At 45.2% G+C, this 26,659-nt stretch overlaps 1 long non-coding RNA gene across 2 annotated transcripts in view; it reads left to right on the forward strand.

Moving 5' to 3' along the window:
* The window catches only part of LOC137355688 (uncharacterized), a 76,929-nt gene extending 51,190 nt beyond the window's left edge, over nucleotides 1-25,739 (forward strand). Inside the window, exons 3-6 of one of the 2 annotated variants that reach the window (XR_010970957.1) lie at nucleotides 292-422; nucleotides 13,697-13,939; nucleotides 14,884-14,989; nucleotides 22,265-25,739. This is a non-coding gene — a long non-coding RNA (uncharacterized lncRNA). Of the gene's footprint in view, nucleotides 1-291; nucleotides 423-13,696; nucleotides 13,940-14,883; nucleotides 14,990-18,348; nucleotides 18,486-22,264 lie in introns of both variants that reach the window. The other variant, XR_010970956.1, reaches the window with a different exon arrangement.
* Nucleotides 25,740-26,659: the final 920 nt, after the last annotated feature.

Below are 26,659 nucleotides of genomic sequence, written 5' to 3' on the forward strand. Positions count from 1 at the left end.
CTCTGCTGATCATAAGGGTCCTACGTGAGATGAGTTTGAGTAATCACAATCCAGTTCTTAGCGTGCAGGACAAAGCGTCCCCTTATTCAGCATTGCTTGGGTCGTCTCAATCAGAGATGCAAGATGGTTGCTATGGAAAACAAAAATAATTCCCACTGGTGCCGTAGAGGGCAAAGGTTCTGTGGCAAAGGTTACGGCACGATGTTGGGACAGAGTAGAGACAAATTCTCAATGCTGTCCTTGTGAATACTATCACCGCATATCTAAAATAGAATGCGTTTCAATCCCCAGCAGGAACATTCCGTTACACAAAAAGCGAAATACTGCGGATGCTGGAAACCTGAAACAAAAACAGAAAGTGCTGGAAATACTCAGCAGGTCCGGCAGCGCCTGTGGAGAGAGAAGCAGAGTTAACGTTTCAGGTCAGTGACCTTTCATGAGAACTGGCAAAAGTTAGAAATGTATTGAGTGAAGTGGGGGTGGGGGGGGGGGGGGTGGGGGTGGGGGAGAGGGGAAGAAGAACAAAAGGGAAGGTGTGTGATCAGGTGGACTAACATCCCTCACCTTGATGCGCACACAAAAACAGTCATTAAAAAAACAACGGACGGGTTACTTAAGCCTCACGGCCTTTTTCAGGACCTAGGATCATAGGAACGGCAGGAGGCCCAACCGTCCATGAGCCTGTTGCACCAGTCAATTAGATCATGGCTGATGTACCTCAACCTCATTTACCCAGCTTAGTTCATATTCCTTGATCCCCTTACCCAACAAAATCAATCGATCTTAGTCTTGTAAATTCCAGTTGTCCCCCAATCCACAGCCTATTGGGGGAGAAAGTTCTAGATTTCCGCTAGCCTCAGTGTGAAAGTATGCTTCCTCAATTCCCTCATGAAAGGCCCAGCTCTAACTTTAAGATTAGGTCCCCTCGTTCTTGATTGTCCCCCCCCTCCCCGCCACCCCCAGAAGAAATAGTTTCTCTGTCTACTCGTTTTTCTCCGTCTGCCTCGTGCAGCCTATACATGAAAATTTGTAGAGAATTATCTCTTAACTCTCTGGCACTCTGATAGGTACACATCCAAAAGGGGACAGCATGCACCCTGGGCGTAACATCAAGTTAGTAAGATGCCACCACTGCATTGCTGAGATACTTGCACTGGTGAGAAAGGACATTATAGCTTTCTCCCCCCCTCTCCTGCAAGAGTGTTATGGAGTCTCTCACACTCGTAACTTCTCTTGCACAAACACCTCTGCCAGTAGCCCGCTGGGCTTAGTTTATTGTTCGGATTGGGGTGGGAGAAGAGCTTAAACCTGTGAAAGGCAAACAAAATACATTTGCACCCCACCCTAAGAGATATCACCCTCTCTCCCTACACCCAGTAGTTTGAAGTTTACCAGCTCTCCCAACAGAAACTTGCTGGAGGGAAGAAAATATGTGAGGGTGGCAGAGGGATGTTTATAGTCCCCTTAAACTACATTTCTTTTTATGATCTGCTTCTTTCACACCACGCCCGTATGCTGAGGAATGTTACTGCCAGCAGAAACTGGCAGGTAACTGTGGATTTTTGTGATGTTGGAGACATTCTGAGGAAACCAAATGAAAAGACTGCAAATAAAACATGAGCAGGCATTTAAAATAAACTCTCCCACGCCAGGCATGTACTTTGCTTTCAAAAAAATTTCGGAGAGACGCCTGATCGAAATCCAGTGCTCAAAGCTCTCAAACTGCACTTTCAATTGCACAACCAAAGTTCCGTTGCTCCGTCCCTTTTTATTTTTATGGGCTGTTCCTCTAAATGGCTATGATTCCACTTATTGCACCATAAATGGGTCAGCCAATTGAGAACGGCGAGGGGGGTGGAGGGGGAAGGAAGCACATTACGGGCAAAACCATTGAAGGAGTAATGTATTGCAGATTTCCAGCATCCGCTGTATTTTTGGCTTTTGCAGTTGAAGGACTGAATTCTTCCCATGAACCTTTTATAGATCGTCTGTGAAATAGAACCGGCGCATACTGTTTCTGGTTTTGCATGATGCCCAGATTCACTTTGAAGTAAAAATGTGCGGAATAAAACCTTCTTTATTTTTGGTCAGAGCGTTTTGTGTTGTCTGAATGGAACTCACTGAATGATGTAGAATTTTTAGCACAGAAACAGGCCATTCGGCTCAAGTGTTCTATTCCCGGGTTTATGCACCACACGAGTCTCCTCTCACCCTACTTCATCTCATTCTATCGGCGTATCTTTCTGTTCCTTTCTCCCTCATGCATGTATCCAGCCTCCCCTTAAATGCAGCTGAGCTATTTATTCACCATCTGCTCGAATGTGGGATTTTGGGTGAACTGGGATCCACCACTGTTCTCTCAGCTTTTCCTATTCTCTCACCCAGCAAAGGGGAAGAACATTTCCATGAAGGGAGAGTGACATTTGAAATGACCGTACTGAAATAATGCTGAGAAAGTAATTGATCCTGGAGTTTGCCCTCTTCCCCTTGGGAATTGATAACTTCTGGCCGATGGTTAATAAAACTCCAATGTTGTTGGAGATTCAAATCCTTCCAGTAAGCGCTACCATTTTGCACAGCACAGTACCATAAAAGGGGCTTCAGGCTATCGTATACTTTGGCTAAGAGCTTGCGATCCTTACAGACTTACAATAGAAATATTTGCAGGGCGATGGGGAAAGAGCAGGGGAGTGGCACCTCCAAGAGCTGGCACAGTCCGAATGGCAATTTTCTATGCAATATGAATTTTTAATTCACTCTCTGGATATGGGTATCACTGGCAAGGCTGGCATTTCTGCCTTTGAGAAGGTGGTGGGGAGCTGCCTTCTTGAACCACTGCAGTGCTTGTGGTGTAGGTGCACCCACAGTGCTGTTAGGGAGGGAGTTCTAGGATTTTGGCACGTTGACAGTGAAGGAATGGCGATATATGTCCACATGAGGAAGGCTCGGAGGGCAACATGGGAACAATGGTATTCACATGCATCTGCTGCCCTTATCCTTCCAGGCGTTGGAGGTCACAAGCTTTGGGAGGTTTTGCGGGAAAAGCCTTGGAGAGTTGCTGCAGTGCATCCTGCGGCTTGCACACACTGCAGCCACGGTGTGTGCCAGTGGTGGAGGGATGTGTAAGGAGGGGAACGGGCTAAATTCTATGATATAATCGGGTTTACACTCTACTTTGTTGTATATTCAGTGCATTGCACATTGCACTAAGTAGAAAGTATCACATCTGGTATTCTCTTTGAACAATTTGGTTGAGTATATTCTTCCTGTAGATCACATAGCTGGCCCACCCAGACAGAAGCTGAGCTCAGCCTTGCTTTCATTTTTGGTGAGGGAGTTGCCGCTCATAAGTCTGGCATCTCGGGTGTCCCTGAGAGTCATAAAACTGGTAATGTCGGCGGCACCAGTCGCCCACACAAATGAGGCACAACTGGCATGCAGATCCTGTCAACGGTCCGGGTAAAACCTCCATAGTATATATTACCAACAAAAGTATCACATGAACTAGATTTATGCGGAGACTATAATCTCTCCGCATGCTTCAGATGTTACTTCTTAAAAGATCAAGGTTCTGAACCCACAATGAGATAAGCTGAGCTTGTAATGATGTCTTTTATACTGTACTTGCATAGTTCCCCTTTTTTGTAGGTTTCATCCCTCCCCAGGACTGCACATCCTGGCATGATCTGTATTTCTTGATCTATATTAATTATCTATAATGCAGGGTACAATTTTAAAATTTGCTGATGACACCAAACTTGTGAACTGTGAGGGAGATAGTGATAAACTTCAAGAGGCCATAGACAGGCTGGTGGAATGGGCAGACAAGTGGCGGATGCAATTTAATACAGAGAAGTGTGGAGTGATCTGTTTTGATAGGAAGAATGAGGAGAGGCAATATAAAATAAAGGGTACAATTCTAAAAGGGGTGCAGGAGCAGAGGGACCTGGGGGCATATGTGCACAAATAGTTGCGGGGCAGGTTGAGAAAGTGAATAATGAGGCAAAAGAGATCCCGGGCTTGATAAATAGAGGCATAGAGTACAATAGCATGGAAGTTATGGTGCATCATTATAAAACACTGGTTCAGCCTCAACTGGAGTATTCTGTTCAATTCTGGGAACCACACTTTCGGAAGGATATGAAGGTATTCGTGAGTGTGCAGAAAAGATTTCTGAGAATGTTTCCAGGGATGAGGGACTTCAGTTACGTGGATAGATTGGAGAAACTGGGGCTGTTTTCCTTGGAGAAGGGAAAGTTGAGAGGAGATTTGATAGCGGTGTTTAAAATCATGAGGGGTCTGGACAGAGTAGATAGAGAGAAACTGTTCCCATTAATGGAAGGCTGGAGATCCAGAGGACACCAATCTAAGGTCAATGGCAAAAGAATCAAATGCGACATGACGAAAATCTTTTTTACGCAGCGAGTGGTTAGGATCTGGAATGCGCTGCCTGAGAGTGTGGTGGAGGCAGATTCAATCATGGATTTCAAAAGGGAATTGGTTAAGCAGCCGAAGAGAAAAAAAAATTGTAGGGTTACAGGGAAAGGGCGGAGGAGTAGGACTCGCTGGATTGCTCTTGCAGAGAGCTGGCATGGGCAAGACGGGCCGAGCGGCCTCCGTCTGTGCTGTAACCATTCTATGATTCTATGAGGCTAACCAGAGGCCTTTCTCACAGGCCTCCACCTGAGATGCAGGCCACTGGGAGCAATAGAGTGGAAAGCCACCCGGCCTCAGCTCAGTGCCCTCCTGATTCAGGAAGGGCAGTCTCAAAATCAGTCAAATTTTGTGAAGCACTTCCGGACGTGTTAGTCCATTAATGGCGCCATGTAAATGCAGGTGATAGTTGCTTCCTATCCTTCAGTTGCACAGTCTGAGATAGTGATCACCTTGAGATGAATTGTGTGGATTGCAATGTGCTCCACCAGCTTGATAGGCCTAGAGACCACCGACAGATTCGCTGAAACCTATTCCATTTCTACAATGACTCAGGTGGTGATTATAGCCATTCTACGTAAGCAGCAGGATCCCAAATGAAGCATGACGGAAAGATTATTGACAGTTCTGAAATCTCTCACCCTCAATGTCAACTCATCTGCTTTAAAGTTTCTGCAGCTGATGCAAACGGAAATAGTCACGTGAACCTTCTAATGCTTAAGTCAGACTTTGCCTGTTCCTGATTGTGGTATTAGCAAAGCAAAAATAAATCAGTCAAAAAAAGGAGCAACAAATCATTAAAATTGGATTGAGAGAGTTTTAATTCATCTTCCATGTGAATTGGAACGTCTACTTACTGTTGGGCCCCTCACACTGTTAATAACGCAACCAGAAAAGGGAATCATACACCTGGGAACCAAGGTCAGAAGAGAGCCCCTTACCATGCCACTGTGAGTTCGTCCGGTGTCCATGCCAGCTCTCCTTTCTGAATGGGATTGCTAATTGGGTGCCAGCCATGTCACAGTGGGGGGCTCTCTTGCCGCTGAGCGGGAGGTAGATGGGTTCAAGTCTCCACTCCAGAGACTTTAGCACTTCTGCGCACCACTGAGGGAGTGCTGCACTGTTGTAGGTGCTGCCATTTGTTTGAGATGTTATAGAGCCAGTCTTCCCTCCCAGGTGGACGTAAAAGATCCCATGGCACTATTCGAAGAAGACCAAGGGTGTCCTGGCCGATGATTACCCCGCAACCAAGACCAAAAACAGATGATTTGATCATTTATTCAATTGGTCTGTGTGGGAGCTTGCTGTGCACAAATTGGCTGCCGCATTTCCTATGTTATGACATTGACTGCACTTCAAAAGTACTTCATTGGCTGTAAAGTTCTTTGAGATGTCCTGAGGTTGTTATAAATGCAAGTCCCATTATTTAGTGTGAGTTTTTTACTTTGCCCTTTATACCCACTAGTAGAGGGATATTCTTCTGATGTTGCCTGATCCTCCCCCATTTCTCACAGCGTGAGGAGATCAGGCCCCAACAAAGGCAGCACTGCTTTCGTGTGCTTACAACATAAGCTTTCCTGGAAGAATTCAGAATGACAGGTGGAGAATACCCGTTCCCTAGTCCCTGCCTTTTACAGTCAGTTTTCCCCTTCCAGTCTTAGCGACAGTGCTGAGTGAGATAAAAAAGCTATTTGTGAATCCTTTCCCACACAACTAAGATGGATGCTTAGCAACAACTGGCAGAATGATCATCATTGTTTGTCTCCTCTTCAGTCTCTCTGTCCTAAATACAAACGTTAAGTAGTTTTTTTACTAGCATTCTATCATTGAACAGCACACGAGGCCATTCGGCCTGTCATGCCCAAGCCGGCTTTCTGCAAGAGCAATTTAGTTAGCCTCACTCCTCTGCCCTTTCCACGCAGCCCTGCAAATATTTTCTCTTCCAGGTGCTCATCCTTTTGAAGGCCGTGATTGAATCTGCCTCCAACCCACTCTCAGGCACTAAATTCCAGATCCTAACCACTCGCTGCGTTAAAAACAAAAGCTGTTCCTCATGTTGCCTTTGGTTCTTCTTCCAGTCGCTTTAAACCAGTATCCTCTGGTTCTCGACCCTTCCGCCAATGGGAATAGTTTCTGCCTATCTACTGTGTCCAGACCCCTCATGATTTTCAGCACGTCGATCGAATCTCCTCCCCAACCTTCTCAAAGAACAACCCCAACTTTGCCAGTCTATCCTGGTAACTGATGTCCCTCATCCCTGGAAGCATTCTCAAAAATTATTGAATGCTCTGGCATGGATGGAGGCCATTCATCCCATTCATGCCTGTGCTAGCCCTCTAATGTAGTCACTAATTAGTTCCACTCGCCTGCTCATTCCCCATAGTCGTACAAAACATTTCCTTTTTTAAGAAGAGTTCCAGTTTCCTTTTGCAAGTTATTATTGAATCATCTTCTACCACCCTTGCATCACTGACCTGTAACTGGCCATTATGAAGGCTCTGATACAGAGCCCCATTGGCTAGGTCCTAGCCATGGCACAGGTGGCTTTTTGGCTGGTCATTGAACCCAGACTGTGTAATGCCAGGGGTTGGCAACACAAAACACCATGCCACCAAGCTGTCACCATTTATCTTAAAAGAGTTGATTTATCTGATGTTAAATGCATGACGGTGATCAACTTGAATGGGAATCAATAACATCCACCCATAGTGAACAGCATGAACCTGTGGAAGAAATGGTGCTTTGAAAGCGACCAGGAGATTAAGCGAGAGGTTGCCCACTTTACAGGAATAACTGGACACGTTCTTCGTTAAACTCTCACAAGAGCTTCTAATGCTCAGTTTCAATTTTCTTCTGTCTGACTTGTCAGGAAGCACTTCTTCATTCAAAAGATAGTGAAAATCTGGAAGTTTCTCCTCCTCAAAAGCTGTTGAAAACTTCAAAACTGAGTTGGATAGATTGTTAGGCAAGGGATATGGAACCAAGGCTGGGTGGATAGAGTCGAGATACATATCAGCCCTGATCTAATTGAATGGCGGAGCAGGTTGAGGGGCTGAATGGCCCCCATTATACTCCTATGAAGTGCCTTGGGACGCTTTACTTTTTTAAAGGTGCTATATAAATGCAAGTTGTTGGTGTTGTTTGGTGCACATTAAGGTGAAAAATATCAATGTTCGTCAGCGGAGACTTTGTTTCCCAGTTCAGAGACTCATTGTCCTCAAGTGCTTCCAGTTGAGAAGTGGGTTCAGTGTGGAGTCAGTCTCTCCTTACGTGGCCCCAGCAAAGCATCTCAGCTCAAGTCTCAGAGGACGCTCTCCAGCCCACACCAACATGACTATAACAGCCAACCTCATGGTCTCTCTGCTGAGGTGGCCAGTTTTTGTTCTGATTAAGTGTCAGTTTTGTGCTGAGGCTCCACACTAAACTGAGAACTCAGTTTAGATTGTGCAAACTCAATCGCACTTAGGACACAGAGCAGGAAGAGAAAGGAGATTTTAACCATTTGAGTTAAATTTAAACTCAAGTTTGGAGCAAAGAGGCATGCGTCAGCATATTAAACCAGCCAGCCCCCTGGGCTTAGATTCATTATTCTGCAACACAGGCTGGAACACATCGAGTGCTAAAATATAACAGGACACAGCCCTCCCCTTCTCCCAAAGTACTGGAATATTAATTAGATTAGTTTGTGTCCTATTCCAGTCTTCAATGGAGTCTTACAGGATGTTTTGACTCAATTGCCCCCAGTGTTCCTCAACTTCTAACTGCACTTCAAATCCAGAAGAAATTAGGAAAGAAATTGAGGAAGTGAGTCGGAAGATTTTGGAAACATCTCCAGACAGCACCACAAATGGGAATAAATTACTAACAGTATGTATAAAATATAGATGGGAAAGGGACGGCAAGGAACTCTCGGAGTGTAAACATATGCACCATCTCAATACCTTTGTCAAATTCAAACATTCCTCGCTGCTGTTTGCACTTGCCAAACATGATTAAATTCGGGTTTGCACGGTGTTCTGTTACCTTATATTTCTCGTATAACATTCAGCTGAGAGAATCTGCAGACCATGCTTTTGGAAGATGTTTTGAGATAAAAAGCATGTAGGTTTTCTTTGGGTGAATACTTCAAAGGAAAATGTACTCCTCAAAGAATTAACCCATTTAAGTATATCTAATATATATTGAGTTACTTTTCACCATTAATTGCCAATGGTTATAGGAAATGATCCAGATGGTGCTGCATATTGAGACTCAGCTGGTCGGAAAAAGTATAGTCTTCCCTTTATGGTGAGTCCTTCATCTTACTTGTGCCATCAGAGGAATTGGCGAGGGGAGGAATGGCAATAAATACAGGCAGTGTGCATCTCCCTTTACTCCAGACGTCCAAACTCACTACCAATGCTAGCCTGGCTTTCTGCCCATGGCTCGGGCTTGCCTGCCCCTTTGCCCTCCTAGCCTTGAACCTATGTGCCAACCACCCACTCCCTCAGTGCTTCGTGCCCACCTTTACAGCTCCATATCAAGCTGTTGGAAATGCGCCCCCCCCACCCCGCCATGCCTCAGTGAGTCAGTACGCAGTGACCGGTCGCTCCGGAGTGGGACTAGATCGACTTTCGCAGCATAGTGGCCTAGCGCGTAGTGGACTCAATTCACCTCAAATATAAAATGCTCATCCTTGTGCTTGAGTCCCTCCTTGGTCTCTCCCCTATCTCTGTGATCTGCTGCAGCCCCACAACTCTTCGGCGACCTCTGCACTCCTCCAACTCTGACCTCTCGTGCATCCCTGATTTTCAACGCTCCACCATTGGTGGACGTGCCTTCAGCTGCCTCAACCCTCCAGCGCACCCTCCTCTAAAACTCTCCACCTCTCTCTCCTCCTTAAATACGCACCTTAAAACCTATCTGTTTGACCAAGCTTTTGGTCATCTGCCCTAATGTCCCCTTATGTGGCACGGTGTCAAATTTTGTCTGATGCCCTGGGACATTTTACTGTGTGAAGGTTATATATAATTACAAGTTGTTGTTCTTGTTGTTGTTGTTGACTTCACCCCAGTGCATATCCTGCCTACCTCTTAAAGACACAAAACGTCCGGGCTGCAAGAACAGCCAACAAGGAAACCAGCTGACATGCTCTCCTGTGAGATGGCTCTGGGCCCACTTCAAACTCCACTTCCTGTGGCCTGGCCTATTTCTGGCACAAGCAGCAACTATAATTTGCTGAGTTGAGCTGGAAAGGTTAAAAAATCTTTTTCACTGAAACAGACTTTGAGCCCCACATGCTGTCCATTAAAACATGGGGTGCAACCGAAGCAGTTTAGAAATGTCTGTTCACAAGGGGAGGCCTGAAGGTTTAAACAAATTCAAACAGGGTTCTGTAGACAGAAAATGCTGCAAACACTCAGCAGGTCTGGCAGCATCTGTGGAGAGAGAAACAGAGTTAATATTTCAGGTGAGTGACCTTTCTTCAGAATGGGAAGATGTAGAGATTTAATAGTTTTTAAGCAAGTGTAGAGGCAGGGAGAAAGGGTGGGGTGAGGGTAGAAAAAGAAGGTCTTTTTTTCTACTCGTTTATAGGATGTGGGTGTCGCTGGCTAGGCCAGCATTTATTGTCCATCCCTAGTTGCCCTTGAGAAGGTGGTGGTGAGCTGCCCTCTTGAACTGCTGAAGTCCACAGTGCTGTTAGGGAGGGAGTTCCAGGATTTTGACCCAGCAACAATGAAGGAATCTCCAATGTATTTCCAAGTGAGAGTGGTATTTGACTTGGAGTTAGTGGTGTTCCCATGCATCTGCTGCCTTTGTCCTTCTAGGTGATAGAGGTTAGGGGTTTGGAAGGCGCTGTCTAAGGAGTCTTGGTGCATTGCTGCAGTGCATCTTGTAGATGGTACACACTGCTGCCATTGTGCATCAGAGGTGGAGGGAGTGAATGTTTGTGGATGGGGTGCCAATCAAGCTGGCTGCTTTGTCCTGGATGGTGTCGAGCTTCTTGAGTGTTGTTGGAGCTGCACCCATCCAGGCAAGTGGAGAGTATTCCATCACACTCCTGACTTGTGCATTTTAGGTGGTGGAAAGTCTGAGATAGGATGGAGGGTAGGAGTGATTAAATGAAAACTAACTTTCAGAAGGGAATTGGATAAATACTTGAAAAGGAAAACTTTGCTGGGATGTGGGGTAAGATCAGGGGAGTGGGACTAATTGGATAGCTCGTTCAAAGAGGCAGCACAGGCACGATGGGTGGAATGGCCTCTTTCTGTGATGTATCATTCTACGAAACTACAATGGTGCTAAACAAAAGGACGCCCCTGACAATGGGACAAGAAAAGAAATAAAAGATGGGGCTAGGAGTGGTGTAAATGGTTGCAGCAGGACCATTCACATCACCTGCTGTCCAAGGACATAAAGAAAGTCTTGAATTTATATAGCGCTTTTCACTACCTCAGGAGGTGCCAAAGCGCTTTACAACCAATGAAGTACTTTTGAAGTGTAGTCACTGGTGTAATGTAGGAAACACGGCAGCCAACCTGTGCACAGCAAGATCCCACAAACAGCACTATGATAATGACCAGATAATCTGTTTTGAGTGATGTTGATTGAGGGGAAAACATTAGCCCAGGACACCGGCGAGAACGCCCCTGCTCTTTATGACCTAAAAGTTCAAAAAAGCGAGGGGGCGGCATGCTAATTGAATCTTCTATACGTTCGATGGTATCTTATCTCTCATCAAGCCGAGACCTCTGTTCAATCATTCACTTTCATAGGACAGAAAACACTTGTGAGCGGAGGTCACACAGGCTGGAATGTACTTGAAGGAATAGGATTGCATCATAAACAGGGAAAGCAAAGGTTAAGTGGTTTACAAATTGAGTTGGCCAAGGGGCAAGGTCCACAGTTCAGACCACCAAAGTTGAAAGAAAACAGTCAATGAGAGGGAAAGATAAATCAAGAACAGGGGTTAGGTGACACCAATGTTGAGGTTTCAACAGTTAACCATGGGAGGGAAGTAAGACCAGGAGGGTGAAGGGATTTCTGAGTTCCGGGAACAATGAGCCGGGTGTCAGTAGGAGACAATGAGGAGAGAGGGTGCGGGTAAAGTATATCAGAAAGGTTTAACTCAACAACAAGCCTAAACCCCTGTATTATTTTAGACTGTGTATTGTAGAGACTTTAAGCTGCTGCTTGACAGCACTGGGTGGGGACCATTTCCCTGATCAATCTGTGCTTCTATCACATGACGGGAGGACAGGGATTTAAAGACACTTTGAGGCTTCAGGAGCATGGCTGAGCAATCTCGACTCTGAGTCAGAGGATTGTGTGTTCAAGTCCCATTGAGCACATAATCCACGCCCTGTGCAGCACTGCAGGAGTACTGCACTGTAGGAGGTGCCGTATTTCAGTTGCGGCATTAAACAGAGGCCCCGTCTGCCCTCTCAGGTGGATGTAAAAGATCCCATAGCCACTGTCTTGAAGACGGGCGGGAGAGTTCTCCCTGGTGTCCTGGCCGATAATTACCCCTCAACTGATATCACGATAATAGTTTATCTGCTTATTATCATGTTGGTGTTTGTGGGAGCTTGCTGTGCGCAAATTGGCTGCCGTGTTTCCTACATTGCAACAGTGACTGCGCTTCAAAAGTACTTCATTGGCTCTAAAACGCTTCGGGATGTCCTGGGGTTGTGACAGGTGCTATAGAAATGTAAGACTTTCTTTATGGTGTTAACCTTTGGGCTCCAAAAAGGAAATATATCATCGACCCACAAAGGTGTGCATCGATAACACTGATCTTTAGTTGCATAAATTCCAGGAGTCAATTCTGATCACCTGCCTCGTGTGAGTCACTGACAGAGACTTGCTGCATGAATACACCAAGTGAGCTGACTCGCCCATGTCGATCAGACCATTTTGCCAAAAAAGGACTGTAAAAGATGAATGAAGTGTTACTGAATCTTACGGTTCGAATTCAGAATATCCAGTGGACCAAGAAATCACATAATTTACATTACAGAAGGAGGACATTCGTCCCGTCGCACCTGTGCCCGCTCTCTGAAAGAGCAATCCACTTACTCCCTTTTCACTGCTCTGTCTCTATAACAGACCAAAGTTTTTTGGAATATTTATCCATTTCCCTTTTAAAAGCTCATTTAGTTTCTGCCCCCCACCTCCACCCCCTCCCTCATGCACCGGTTAGGGAATTTCATGTGCTACCAACCCTCTGTATTCCCCCAAAAAATCTCCTAATTTCTCCCTTCATCCTTTTGGTGATTATCTGAAATTTCTGCCCTTGAGCTATTGACTCACTGGTTAGTGGAAGTAATTGTTCCTTGTTACCTTATCAAAACTTTCATCATGTTGAACACCTCGGTCAGACCTCCCGTTAACCTTCACTGTTCTAGTGAAAGGAGCATCTCACCTCGACTTTTAACTGATCCCTGGTCTCACAAAGATCTAAGTGTGCTGTGTATGAGAAGGAGATTGTGCACTCTGTAACCGGGTGCTGGTAGGATTTGGGTTCTAAATCATTAAAGCCCCGCGTCTCAGTTGAGCGGCTGAGAGGAACCGTCAATCGCAGGTTGGGTGAAGAGCGGAAGGCTCTAAGACCCATCACCAAGAGGCCACCCTCATCCACTTTCTGGCTTGTTCAGAATGATAATGGTGAGAGATCAGGAGCTCCTCACTTGCCTCCTTCCCTCCCAGCAATGGGCAGGGTTGCCATATCCCAGAGATATCACCACATGACCGCTCACCTCAAACCACCTCAGCCCCACACTCCCGCCATTGGTCACTCGACATGTCTATCCCCATGGCACCCTGCCTTCCCATGCCAATCGGAAAATAAGTTGACTCTTTATCACCCGATTGGATGATTCTTGATTGCCAGTCAAACAGACTTTTCTGTCATTTCCAATATTTCTTGAGTAATAAATGGAAGTGTTCAAAGCAAATTCAAAAAAGGCACAAGTTTTTATTACCTTTATGATTATCCTGCCAGTTTGCTCTCAGCAGTGTTCTGTGAGATTCGTCTTTAATTCCTGGAGACTTGTCCTGTACAACGTAGGGATAAAAGAGAAAATAAATGACGAGGGTTATAAAGAACAGATAACCACCAGATTGCAAACGGACTCAGCAGACAAGGGATTAATGATAAGAGACCGCAAGTGGGTTACAACAGAGAGTTCTGGTGTGTCGTTTTCTTTATTGGCGGATGTTTGTGCGCAAAGCTTTGCAGAGCAAGTTGCCTGTCTGACAAATTACTTTATCGTTTTTCCAGTGAATTCAAGCAGTGGTTTTGGTGCGAGGCAACCGGTATTTCCAGGAAACAGCCTCTTCTTTCGGACTAACCACAGTGCCGGAGCTTTGAAGATGAGCAGCGATTCACCCGCAGATAAAAGAGTGATAAGCAGTCTCAGCAAAGGACGGCAGAGAATTCGGGGAATGTGAGGTGCACCGTTTTCTCGGCAGTTGCACGACAATATCCAGCACACAATTTAGCAACCAGACTGAGTTTTCAAAGGTAGGCCTGTTTCTCTTCATCTTTTTCTTTCAAACAGCTTTTCAAAAGTGTCTGGTGAAGCATTTCTTTAATAACATCGGGCCTAGAGCTTCTTAGAGGCCTTTCGTCAATTCCATGCAAACTCGGCCAAAGTCAGAAACCCAAGTTCTGGGTCGGGAGACGGTTATTTGCATAGACATGCCCGACCACCAGCGTCTCCCATCAGCAGCAGCCTCGGCAAGCTAATGTGCTCCACGCTCCTAAGCTCGAGCAGAGTCCTCTGGAATCCCCCAAGTTGGCTAACTCTTTGGCTTCCATTGGAGCTACTTCAGCTGGAGAAAAGTAATTGGTCCCCATACTGTAGGAAATCAATCTCACTCCAGTATAGGTTTAGGGCCTTTAGGAGCCCGCCTTCCCATTAATAGGGGTTGTGAAGGGCAGGTGAGCAAAAGATCTACCCATCGCCCCTTTGACCAGATGTGAAGGTCCAGAGCAAACGTGGCGGAACCTTGGCAGAGCTGGGACCCAGCTCCTCCCCCCTGCCATGCCCCCAATGCTCTTGTATGGCTGACATCATCTCCAGCCCTATATATTTCAGAGTCATTCAACCTAGGCTTACGCAGATTTTTAATTTTTTAATTTCATTTTTTGTAAGAGTCCAAATTTAAACTCAAAATACAATAGACATCGAGGCAAGCTTTCCTCTTTGGATGCCCCTGGGCCCCAAAAGACACAGGGTACCTGAAGCACCCCCAAGATTCCCGTGCTGCCCTCTTTCTTTACATGGCCTGGACACACACCTGGCACACGCCCACCTCTGGCAGGACCTTTCGCTGGGATCCGAGGCGGAAATAGGGTTATAGCTGCCGGACTGAGCGTCCCCAGCAACCAGTCAACCCTTTCCATTTGCTCTGGGAGGGGGAAATCACTGTTTCTTTATTAGAAGTTGCCTGTTTCTTCTTAAGGACTCATTGAAGTGGAGATGGCAATCCAGGTGCATTTCCAATAGCAGGTACAAGCTTCACCCAATCGCCCTCCATTCCTTGTTCAAACTGAATGGATTTAGTGCAGGTAAGAAAATGGAATCGGCAAATAGTTGGTTTTTGCCCCAACTCATTTTGGAGCCGGGGGTGGGGGTGGAATTTTGCAAGGCAATCTTAACAACAACAACAATGACATGCATTTATATAGCACCTTTAACTTAGTAAAATGTCTCAAGGCCCTACACAGGAGAGTTATCACAAAGAATTTGATGCCAGGCACGTATTAGGACAGCTGAATGAAAGCTTGGTCAATGAATTAGGTTTTAAGGGGCGTCTTAAAGGAGGAGAGAGAGGTAGTGAGGTGGAGAGGTTTAGGGAGGGAATTCCAGAGCTTAGGGCCCAGGCAACTGAAGGCACGGCCACCAATGGTGGAGCGAAGGAAGTTGGGGCTGGACTAGTGAATAGATTGAGTTTGGCTGTGGTGTTCCCTGTTAATCTGTTAATTGCGTGTCAATTGTTTGATTATATGCAGGTGAAGGGTGTTAATTGGGGTCTTAGTTGAGCACTTATAAGCAGACACTCACTGAGACTAGTGGAGGGTTTGAGTGAGGAGCTACATGTTTGTAATCCTTTTACTCTGCACAATAAATGTGAAACTGAGTAAATATAGGCTCCAGCATCATCCTTCCAAACTTTCTGGAATTTAACATTCCCATCTTGAGCTGGGCTCGTATGAGACGAATGGCCACTTGGACAAAGCACCAGAGATCTGTATTCTGGTTAAATCTCATCATTTTTAGCAGGAGAATTGGAAGAAGAAAAATTATGTAGAACCAACAATCCCAGAGTTCCACATCTGATCCACACCACCAACCCCCTCTGCTGTGCCTAAGTGCTGAATATGTTGCAATTCTCGAACGAGAGGTACTATCTCAGCTTGAATTATTAATTAATTATGGATAGTCCAGGGCTCATCGAAGGAGTGCATTTGATACAGGATTGGTTTTTCCTTCATGTAGATACTAAGGGAGTGCTGCATTGTCGGAGGTGCCATCATTCAGATGAGACGTTAAACTAAAGCCCCGTTCTATCCATGGCACTATTTCGAAGAAGAGCAGGGGAGTTATCCCCGGTGTCCTGGCCAATATCTATCCTTCAAACAGCATCACTGAAAAAACAGATGATCTGCTCATTATCACATTGCTGTTTGTGGGATCTTGCTGTGTGCAAATTGGCTGCCGCATTTCCTACATTACAACAGTGACTACACTTCAAAAGGTACTTCATTAGCTGGAAAGTGTTTCCAGCGGATGTGAAAGGCGCTATTTAAATGCAAGTCATTCTTTTTTCTTTTAACTCTTGGGGGTTGAAATTGCATAGCACAGATATTTGTAAACTCTTTCTCGGATTTGGGTGAAAATTGCTGCTTCCACCATTTTTAACTTGTTTAATGGGTGTTAAAATTGCATACAAACCGTGTGTCTGTTTCAACTAAATTAGTTGCACTCCAATTTCTAGATTCATGGTTTGAACCTCACACTCAGAACCAAGGATCTAGTCTGGAATAACATTCCTGGACTGCCAAGTTGGAGGTGATGACTTTTAGGTCAGCCGGGGCGGCACAGTGGCGCAGTGGTTAGCACCGCAGCCTCACAGCTCCAGGGACCCGGGTTCGATTCCGGGTACTGCCTGTGTGGAGTTTGCAAGTTCTCCCTGTGTCTGCGTGGGTTTTCTCCGGGTACTCCGGTTTCCTCCCACAAGCCAAAAAAGACTTGCAGGTTGATAGGTAAATTGGCCATTATAAATTGTCCCTAGTATAGGTAGGTGGTAGGGAAATATAGGGACAGGTGGGGATGTTTGGTAGGAATATGGGATTAGTGTAGGATTAGTATAAATGGGTGGTTGATGTTCGGCACAGACTCAGTGGGCCGAAGGGCCTGTTTCAGTGCTGTATCTCTAATCATAATCATAATCAACTGTCTGCTTGTTCAGGCAGGCGTTAAAGATTCCCCGGGCACTATTCCAAGAACAGGGAGTTTTCTTAGCCAACATTCCTCTCTCGTCCAACAGCATAAAAAATTAATTAGTTATTCATCTCAATCATATTTGTGGTAACTTGTGGTAAGAAAAATGACACACAACGGCAAGAGAAAGTAAGACTTGCATCTACAGAGCCTTTCATAACCACAGGACATCCCAATGTGCCTTGCAGCCAAACAAGTACTTTTGAAGTGTGCTCAATTTGCACGCAGCAAGCTCCCACAAACAGCAATGAGATAACAACGAGATCATCTGGTTTGGTGATGTTTCTCAAGGGCTAAATATTGGCCAGGACACGGAGGAGAACTCTCCTGCCTTTCTTCAAAAATAATGCTATGGGATATTTTATGTCCACCTGTGAGGGCAGCACCTCCAGCAGTGCGGCACTCCCTCAGCACTGCTTTGAGACCTTACCAAGAGACTTGCTAAGGCAAATCGTTTTTTCCTTTTTTGCTACATGAGACGAAAAGGCAGGGAACAGCTTCTGATCGGGTGCAGTTGCACCGGATAATATTAGAGGCTTCAGCTCGCTTGCTTGTCCCTTCCACCAGGTTTTGGACTGATCTTGCATGTGGGTTTCCTTGTGCCTTCTAGGTAAGGGTTGCGAATGCATCACATGCAGCTTCTGCTGCGGCGCTCTCTCTGACCACACGATAACTTCTGCCAGAAACCTCCACATAGCAACAAGGAGGCCATTCAGCCCCTCGAGCCAGTTCTGCCATCAGTTAAATCATGGCTGATCTGTAGCTCCATCTGCCTTGGCTTCATAACGCAATTTGTCTGCCAAAGAAAAATCTATTAGTTTCCGTTTTGACATTTTCAATTGTCCCCCAGTCTCAGCAGCTTTTTGGGGAAGAAAGGTCCAGATTTTTACAGCTCCATAACTCACACCAGTCAGGAGCATTCCACCTACCCTGTCATTGCTATTCAGCTTTACCCAAGACCTCAACTACTCCCTGTGGTAGCAAACCCCACATCCTCACCACTCTCTGGGTGAGGAGGCTTCTCCTGTATTTCCTGTAGGGTGTATTAATGACTATCTTCTATTTATAGCCTCCAGTTCAGCTCTCTGCCACAAGTGGAAACATTTTCCCTAGGTCCACCTTATCAAACCTTCTCATAATCCTAAAGACCTCTATCAGGTCACCCCTCACCTTCTGTTTTCTAGAGACAAGAGACCCAGCCTGTTTAGATCTGTGTTGTGTTCGCAGATCTCACGTACAACAGCAGTAGAGATCCGACACATGGCTTGGGCTAGGGAGGTGGGGAAAATAATCAGCCAGAGTCCCTGCTCCTGATTGGTATCTAATGGATACACACCGCTCCACTTCCAATTGGGAAGTGTATGTTTATGGATATTAGTTGAAGACTGAGTTGGACTCAAACTGCAATGAATAATGTTGACAGCCTAGTCCCACAACTGAAGAGTGGCACATGGGCCAGTTATTGAAGACAACCAGCATCGAAGGAACCACATCAGCACTTTCAGGAGAGCAGTGGAGAAACCTGGGGGAGGAAGCAAAAGTTGAAATAATGACATTCTGGTATGTGAAAAGTTAATTTTCTTGAGCTTAAAATGAACAGGCTGTATCTTGCAATAGATTAACTTCCTGCACCATTGCACCATTGCCTGCTGTTACAAGTCAGTCTCACTCAAACCACTAAGATTGAATTCCAAGTAACTTTCAAAATCACTATAAAACATCCATTCAGAACTGAATAGCTGTTCTAGCATTGAAGTGCAGGTCTAACATAAAGGACTTATGGTTAAATTGCAGGATTATGGGGAAAGAGCACAGGCAGTGCGACTGATTGGATAGCTCTTTCAAAGAGCTGGCACAGGTACAATGGGCAGAATGGCCTCTTTCTGTGCTGTATCATCCTATAACTTGCGTCTGAGGTTCACACTGACTGGGTCTTAAATTGCGTGTCTATTACCTGGAAGACAAAGGAACAAACTATTGGAGGCTCGTCCATTGATCCCTGCCTGGTTTCCACTGTTGCTGAAGGGGATTCCTGGTGACGTGATTTTAGACAAAACATGGAATCACATTGCCAGGGATTACCAATTAGTGACATGTGCTACGTCATCAATCTGGAAACTGCTGCTACTGTCTGAAATCTCATTAATCTAAAAGACAATGATAAGAAACACAAATTTAAGTTTGAGGAATTATTTCGTCTCAGTCAGTTTTGTATTGGTTTTCTGTTTAATACCAGCAGCTCCATATGAGGTAGAAGCGAGGTTTTCGATAGGGTAGAAATGGAGCAACTGTTTCCACTGGCGATTCAAGATAATGGGCAAAAAAAACCAGGTGGGAGATGAGGAGCATTTTTTTTTTACACAGCGAGTTCTTATAATCTTGAATGCGCTGCCTCAAAGAGTGGAGGAAGCAGATTAAAACGTAACTTTCAAAAGGTAACTGGATCTCAAGTTGAAAAGGAAACATTTGCCGGGCTATAGGGGGGTGAGACTAATTGATTAACTCTTTCAAAAAGCTGGCACAAATACAATGGGCCAAATGGACTCCTTCTGTGCTGGATGATTCAAAGAGTTAATGGTTGGATGAATTTGGGAGATTGACAACTTATTGCATTCAGAAGATTAGATCACCAGCAAATACAAAACTGGACATGGGGCAAGGCAAGGGTGGATTCAGGCCATTGATTGGCTGCCGATGAACACTCATCAGAAACCTTCATAAATAATGCCTCCAGATCATGAGGCCCAAGACATTTGAGATAATGGACCTTTAACCTTTTTCAAAGAGGAGACTTCTGGTGTTGGGCTTATTCTTAGAAGTTCCCATATGGCCCAGTTCAAACCAGGACAATCCAATATAGAGCTAATTGGATGACAGTCCTAAGGTTTCCGTGATTGTGGTGGGCCTTTTGAACACTGAGTGACCAGGCGTAATTTCTCAATCACCATTCCACACTTGAGTTCCCTATCTCAGCCACTGCATTGGCGTAATGAGCTGAGGCTAACCACTCCCCGTAGGAAGGGAAGTTTAGAGGGAAGGCCCTAGGCAGAGGCACGGGTGCAGGCGTGTTCCCTTGCTGTCGGGGCTGGACACGGTGAAAAGGAAAGATGGGAAACTGGTGGGGGAGGATGAAATATTTCACAAAACGTCCGAATCCCACAGGAGTGGCTGCCCAATTCTGAATGGTTAAGAAAGGAGTGAAAATGTGTCCCTATTACAAATGGCTCCTTAGGAAAGACCCTACATCACTCTCATCAGATGGAGCAGAAGTGATTGTCGCGATATTGCATTGCCTCTCTCTCTCTCTCTCGAGTCAGCCCGCTGCGGTACAGGGCTTAGCTAACTTGTGAACAGAGCTGTAACCGTCTCCTTGTTCACAGTGGCTAAGTTCCGCACCTCTCGGGCAAACGTCAACGAGAAAAGAGATCCGCTGCCTAGCCCCTGAAACCATTGGTACAAGATGGCATCAAAGCAAGGCCTATTCTGGTGGATATTAAAGATGCTGTGTGTAGAAGAGCAGCAAGTTCTTTTTGCCAATATTTGTTCCTTAACCAACACCCCAAAAATAGACAAACTGGTCATTCAATCTCATTGCCTTTTGTGGGATCTTTCTATACACTAAATGGCTCCTATGTTTGCCTAACAACAGTCACTACATTTGAGTTGTTTCAGAGAGACATGATAAAGTACTATATGAGGGCATGCCTTTGTTATTTAGATAGCACAGCAGGGCAACATGCTAGCTCTACAATGCAATGGGCCACAGAGGTGGGGATCACAGCAAGCAGTTCTCGATCTTATTCTCCACTACGAGGAAGAGCCAAGAAGAGGGAATGAGATTTCCACTCATGGAGGGAAAACATTCTAAATCAAAATGCAGAGAACCCCAGGCCATCCGTCCTCATATTCCAGCGGATGGATGGGCGAAGAGTATTGGCAGGTGCTTGACGGCATCAAGCCTCTCAACCACCAAGACACTTAGAGAGGTGCACAATTTATGTAACGTTTAAATTTTACACTGTATGCAAATCAAAAAGCTGTGCTGGTTTCCCTTTTGGTGCGGAGGGTTAAGCTTCCTCTCACAGACTCACATCTTTTGCCTCAGAGGAAGTCCCTTTTGCTTTATCGTCTGGTTCATTCAAGCACCTGAAATTTCTCTCTTCCTGCCGCAAACTGACCCTTGTGTTGCATTAGCAAGGAATGTTGGCAGCGTTCCGCAGGCCAATAGTTAACCATGGGCTCGTCGAGTTGGGATGGTGCATTAGCAGAGGCCTATAGTTGGACTGCAGCCTTCTTTAAAGCAGAGTACCCAGGCTCACAGCAACGATGCCTCCAAAGGTTATATTTAGCAATAAAATAGCAAGAAAGAAGCAACATTTTGTGGTTTACATCCTTTCTTCCATATGCACTGCCTGCGAGTGTGGTGGAGGCAGATTCAATCGTGGCTTTCAAAAGGGAATTGGATAATTACCTGAAGAGAAAAAAATTTGCAGGGCTGCGGGGGAACGGGCGGGGTGGGGGGTGGGGGGGGTGGCGAAGTGGGTGCAGTGGTGGTGGGACTAGCTGAGCTGTGCTTGCAGAGAGCCAGCATGAACAGCACAGGCCGAATGGCCTCCTTCTGTGCTGTGACCGCTCTGTGATTCACAGTGCGATAGGAGTTATTGTAAGCACTTCAAGGTCCAGTTAGACTATCACAAAATGCTCGAGATAATTGAATAATTGAATAATTGAATTTCCAACTTTGCCCCAAAATGTTATTACCCAATCACGTCCTCCCACTCCCATGTGAAGCGTTCCATGAAGTTGACCGTGATTTTAAAGACACTTATTCAAGCTTCGTAACTTTTGTAATCTCAGTATTTTCATAAATGATTGATTATTGGCCGAATGATCTGGCACCGTACAGACCAGGAAGGTCCCGGGTTTGTTCCATGGGCCGTGTTGAGATAGCTGGCCTTCGCCAGCAGTGTGGTGCTCAATACAATCAACCTCAGACCATGATGGGGAAACTATGTCGGGAGTTCCCACTCCTAACTCCAGCTGGTAAGTATGTGTTGGTGGATGTTGGAGGTTGATAGGAATTTCACACCTCATACCCTCATAGCTGTCAAGCCCACTAACACTCACTGGCTCAGTTCAGTCCATGAATGCCATGTAGACTAAGTACTGTCTGGTGTGGCATCTTTAGTTAGGGCAGATGTGCAATTCATACTGTTCTGAGCCATAAGGTTGTGGGTTCAAGCTCAACACTTTATTTTACTTCTAAGGGAGTGCTGCATTGTCGGAGGAACTGTCCCTTGAATTGCAACATTAAACTATGATCCTCTCTGACGGTACAGGTGGATATCAAAGATCCCATGGTGGTTATTTTGAGCAAGAGCGGGGAGTCCTCCCAGTCGACCAGCCAGCATTCCTCATTCGACCAACACCAGCAAAAGCATTCACCCCGTCTCATTGCTGCTTACGGGATCTTGCTGTGCGCAAACTGGCCCGGGCCCTTGGTCACAGAACAACTGCATTGTGTAATTTGAAAAGAGTTGATTGTAGTCCTTTTTGTTGTTAAAGTGACAACAGACGTGGCATTTCTTTGTCTTTAAACATTTGGTTGCGTCATCATTTTTTGAAGGCTCATTACGGCACTCTGCAGAAGGATACTTTCATCGCACACAATGCCCCACGCCATGGAAGGTGTTACCGTGAATGAGGGAGGTTCACAGTGAGATGAGGGGTTTGTCCTATGATGAGAGACTAAGTAAATTGGGCCTGTATTCTCTGGAGTTTAGAAGAATGAGAGGCGATCTCATTCAAACATGAGATTCTACGGGGCTGGATAGGGTAGACACTGAGAGATTATTTCCGCTGGTCGGGGAATCTAAAACACAGGGGCACAATCTCAGGATAAGGGCCATTCGTTTAGGACTGAGATGAGACATTACTTCACTCAAAGGGTTGTGAATCTTTGGAGTTCTCTACCCCAGAGGGTTGTGGATGCTCCATCATTCAATACATTTAAGGCTGGGAAAGATAGATTTTTGGTCTCTCAGGGAATCTAGGGATATGGCAAGCGGGCGAGAAAGTGGAGTTGAATCCTAAGATCAGCCATGATCGTTTTGAATGGCGGAGCAGGCTCGATCGGCCATATGGTCTACTCCTGCTCCTATTTCTTGTGTTCTTGTGAGATACGGAAACTCCACTAACAGAAAATGATGGAGTGATGCACTAATGACCGAGCTAGGTGTGACAGTAACTCCTGTATTCGGGTTGGATGCGGGTAAGGCCCACCCAAAGGGATTCTCTGATAGGATCACATTTTCAATGTTATAATTGACAAACTGAATACACGCACAATTAAATTGAGCTCGCCTATTGCCCCAATGGGGAAATCAGCTCCCAGTTAGGGAAGTGCTTCATACAGACCATGTACGTACCAAGTTCAATTGCCCCTGAATGAGTTAGTGAGATTGAATATAACATTGATAAATACACAGGGCCTGCTTCAATATCCACAGGGCCTACAATTCCCTATAATACATACCAAGGTCTGCCATTCCATAAAAATATTAATATCTATATCTATGGTCTTGTATCCCTCTGAAAAATGTAGTTTTGTATTGTTCTATAATATATACAGGGGTTGCTATTCTCTATAACATACACAGAGAATGCTATTTTCCTATAATTTATAGAGGGTGTGCGATGAAACACAATATTGTTGCAATTCAGATCATAAGTATCCACTTGATCCCTCTATTCATAAAAATATTTAGCCATTTTGCTATGCCCCCAAGATGATTCTTCTTTGGCCTCCTTGTCTCGAGAGACAATGGGTAAGCGCCTGGAGGTGGTCAGTGGTTTGTGGAGATACAACAGCAATAATCCCATTGAGTGAGAAACTAGGCAGTTTCCACTTGCCTAGAATAGGAGGAGGTGGCATGTAAATTCAAGGGCTTAACAGAGTTTGAGGTCTTATGTAACATTGTGTTCTCACAGTTTGTGATGCCCTTATTTAAATTCAGTGTGTTGGTCTTGACTCTTGCCCTCTGAGTCCCACTGTGGATTTGAGTTCATAATCTCGGATGATGCTCCAGTTCTCACATTTTTGATGAGACGTTAAACCAAGAGCTCTATCTGCCTGTGCAGGTAGAACTGAAGGTCCCATGGCACCATTTGAAAAAGCGAAGGGATTTCCCTTAGGTCTTGGCCAATATTCGCCTCGGTGTCCTGGGCAATATTCATTTGTTGATCAAAAACAGATTATCTGTTAATTTGCTGTTTGTGTGTTCATGTGCAAGCAAATCTGCTACCACATTGACCTGTAGAAAATCTGTGACTGAACGTCAACGATCCATTGATTGTCAAGCATTTTAGGCTGCCCTGAGGACCTGAGAAGGTGCTATATAGAAAGATAAATTTGTCCTGCATTCCTACACTTAAGTGATCAGTTATTTACGAGATCCCTCCTACTATAACCCCGGCTTGGAATAAGCTCGTGTTTCCAAAATGGGTTAAAAAGCACTGACATGATGGGCCGAATGGCCTCCTTCTGTGCTTGTAACCATTCTATGATTCTACTCCTTTCAATTGACAGCATAGTTTAAGAAGTGGAATTGCAAAGGCTGCGAATCGATGCAATCATGGGAGATGCTGGAAGTACATCACGGAGAATGCATCTGAGAAAAAAAGAACGGTTAATATTTTGGGCGTTAACGATTGAGTCTCAATCACAGATCACAAATGTGTTGGATGCAGAAGGGAGTTAAGCTGCTATTTGAACAACTGACATCATTGTGTGTGGTGCAAGTAGAGCTTTAGACACCAATTTGACATGGAAAAAGGTCTTCAAACTAGGCACCGACCTTTCTCTGTGGTGATTGTTATTGCTTCAAGCAGTGTAATTAAAGATTCATTTTTATTTCCATTTCCTGTTTGTTCTGTATATTTTCCTCTGCCTTTGTTTCTGCCACTGCTTCTTCTGACCACTCTGCTTTATATATAACTGGCAAACCAGGACTGTTCGTGCCAACAGACTATTCATGGCCCAAGGACCACCATCAATGGCCAATTGGGACCATCTGGTGAAGCAAGCGTCATTCCTTTCTCTTCTAACATAGAGTCATAGCACAGAGCTGTACAGAAGGCAGGACATTCGGCCCATCAAGTCTGTGCAGCTCTTTCGAAGAGCAAGCCAATTAGTCCCATTTCCCCGGTCTTTCCCCACATCTCTGCAAATTTTTCTTCAATATTTATCCAGTTCTTTTTTGCAATCTGTATCACCACCCGATCAGGTGGCGCATTCCAAATTCTAACCACTTGTTGCGTTTAAAAAAGAAAGTTTCTTGCCTCATGTCCCCTCTGGGCTTCTTTCAGTCCTTCTGTCTGAATTTTAACAGGATTGCTGTTCTCACACAGTTACTGCTCAAGGTGCTGGACAACTATATCTCTGGAGCATCCCTGTGCTTGCTTGACCTACATTTGCTCCTCGTTTTTAAAATTCACCTCCTCTTCAAATCCCTCCATGGCCTCGTCCCCTCCCTATCTCTGTAATCTCCCTCAGCCCCTACAGCCCTCAGAGATCTCTGTGCTCCTCCAATTCTTGCCAGAATTTTATCACTGCACCATTGATGGCCTTGTCTTCAGCTGCCTAGACCCTAAGCTTCAGAACTCCCACACTAAACCTCGTTACCTCTCCCTTCTTCCTTTACGCTCCTTAAAACCTACCTCTTTGACCAAGCTTCTGGTCAGCTGTCCTAATATCTCCTTATGTGGCTTAGAGTCACATTTTGTATGATAATTCTCCTGTGAAGTGCCTTGGGATATTTTACTGTATTAAAGGTGCTATATAAATGCAAGTTGTTATTATTCATTTCTTATGTGCCTATTTCCAACAGTGATTGCAATCTACACAAATATTTTACAAGACAATTTGGAAGGTAAGGTCTGATGTCAACATAGAATATTGAAGGTAGACACCAAACTGATTTGAGAAAATTGGATCTATTCGCAAGATAAGGCACTGCCATGATAAGTAGCACCCATATATCTACAGTACTTCCGAAAGGATTAGCATTGTGACTTATACACCAGGTAAGTAAATGTGCTTGCACATGTTGCTGTTGAATGTACTGGGAACGTTCTATGCTGATAAGATCAAACCTGTTCAGATAATTATTTTCCGCTATCACTCCCTCAGATGGGCATTGCTGTCACCCCTCATGCTTTCATAGTAAATGCGTTCGCTCTTGTGGCACTCAGCTACCACATAGCAGGAAGATTCCCAACTTCGGGCCTCAGTCCCTACTAAGTTGATCTTAGCTAGGGGCTTGGGTAAGGATGCTAAAGTTGGTCTCAATGCCCATGGGATAGGAAGAAATGAGAGTTCCTGCCCTTCATTACTATCCAATGACCACATGCCCTTCTGAAAAGTGTATGTGTGTGGATGTTGGCATATCTTCCTTGACCTGATGGTTGACCAACCTTCTGATTCTCACTATGTTGGATCACCTGTGACAATTGCCCACTTGGGTGAGACTAGCAAAAGGTCAGCTAACGCCTGCAGAACGGTACCCCAGCAAGAACTGGAGGGGAGGCGAGAAAATTAGATGGTGGGAAGAGGGAAAGGACATTGCCATCCTACTGCAAAAGGAGATGGTGGGGAGCGGTTCTGCTAACCGTGACTCACTGTTTTGCACTCTTACTTCTGAGTCCAAACGTTGCGGGTTCAAGCACCACTGCAG

The sequence above is a fragment of the Heterodontus francisci genome, chromosome 43, assembly GCF_036365525.1.
Source record: "Heterodontus francisci isolate sHetFra1 chromosome 43, sHetFra1.hap1, whole genome shotgun sequence".
NCBI classification, from domain to species: Eukaryota; Metazoa; Chordata; class Chondrichthyes; order Heterodontiformes; family Heterodontidae; genus Heterodontus; species Heterodontus francisci.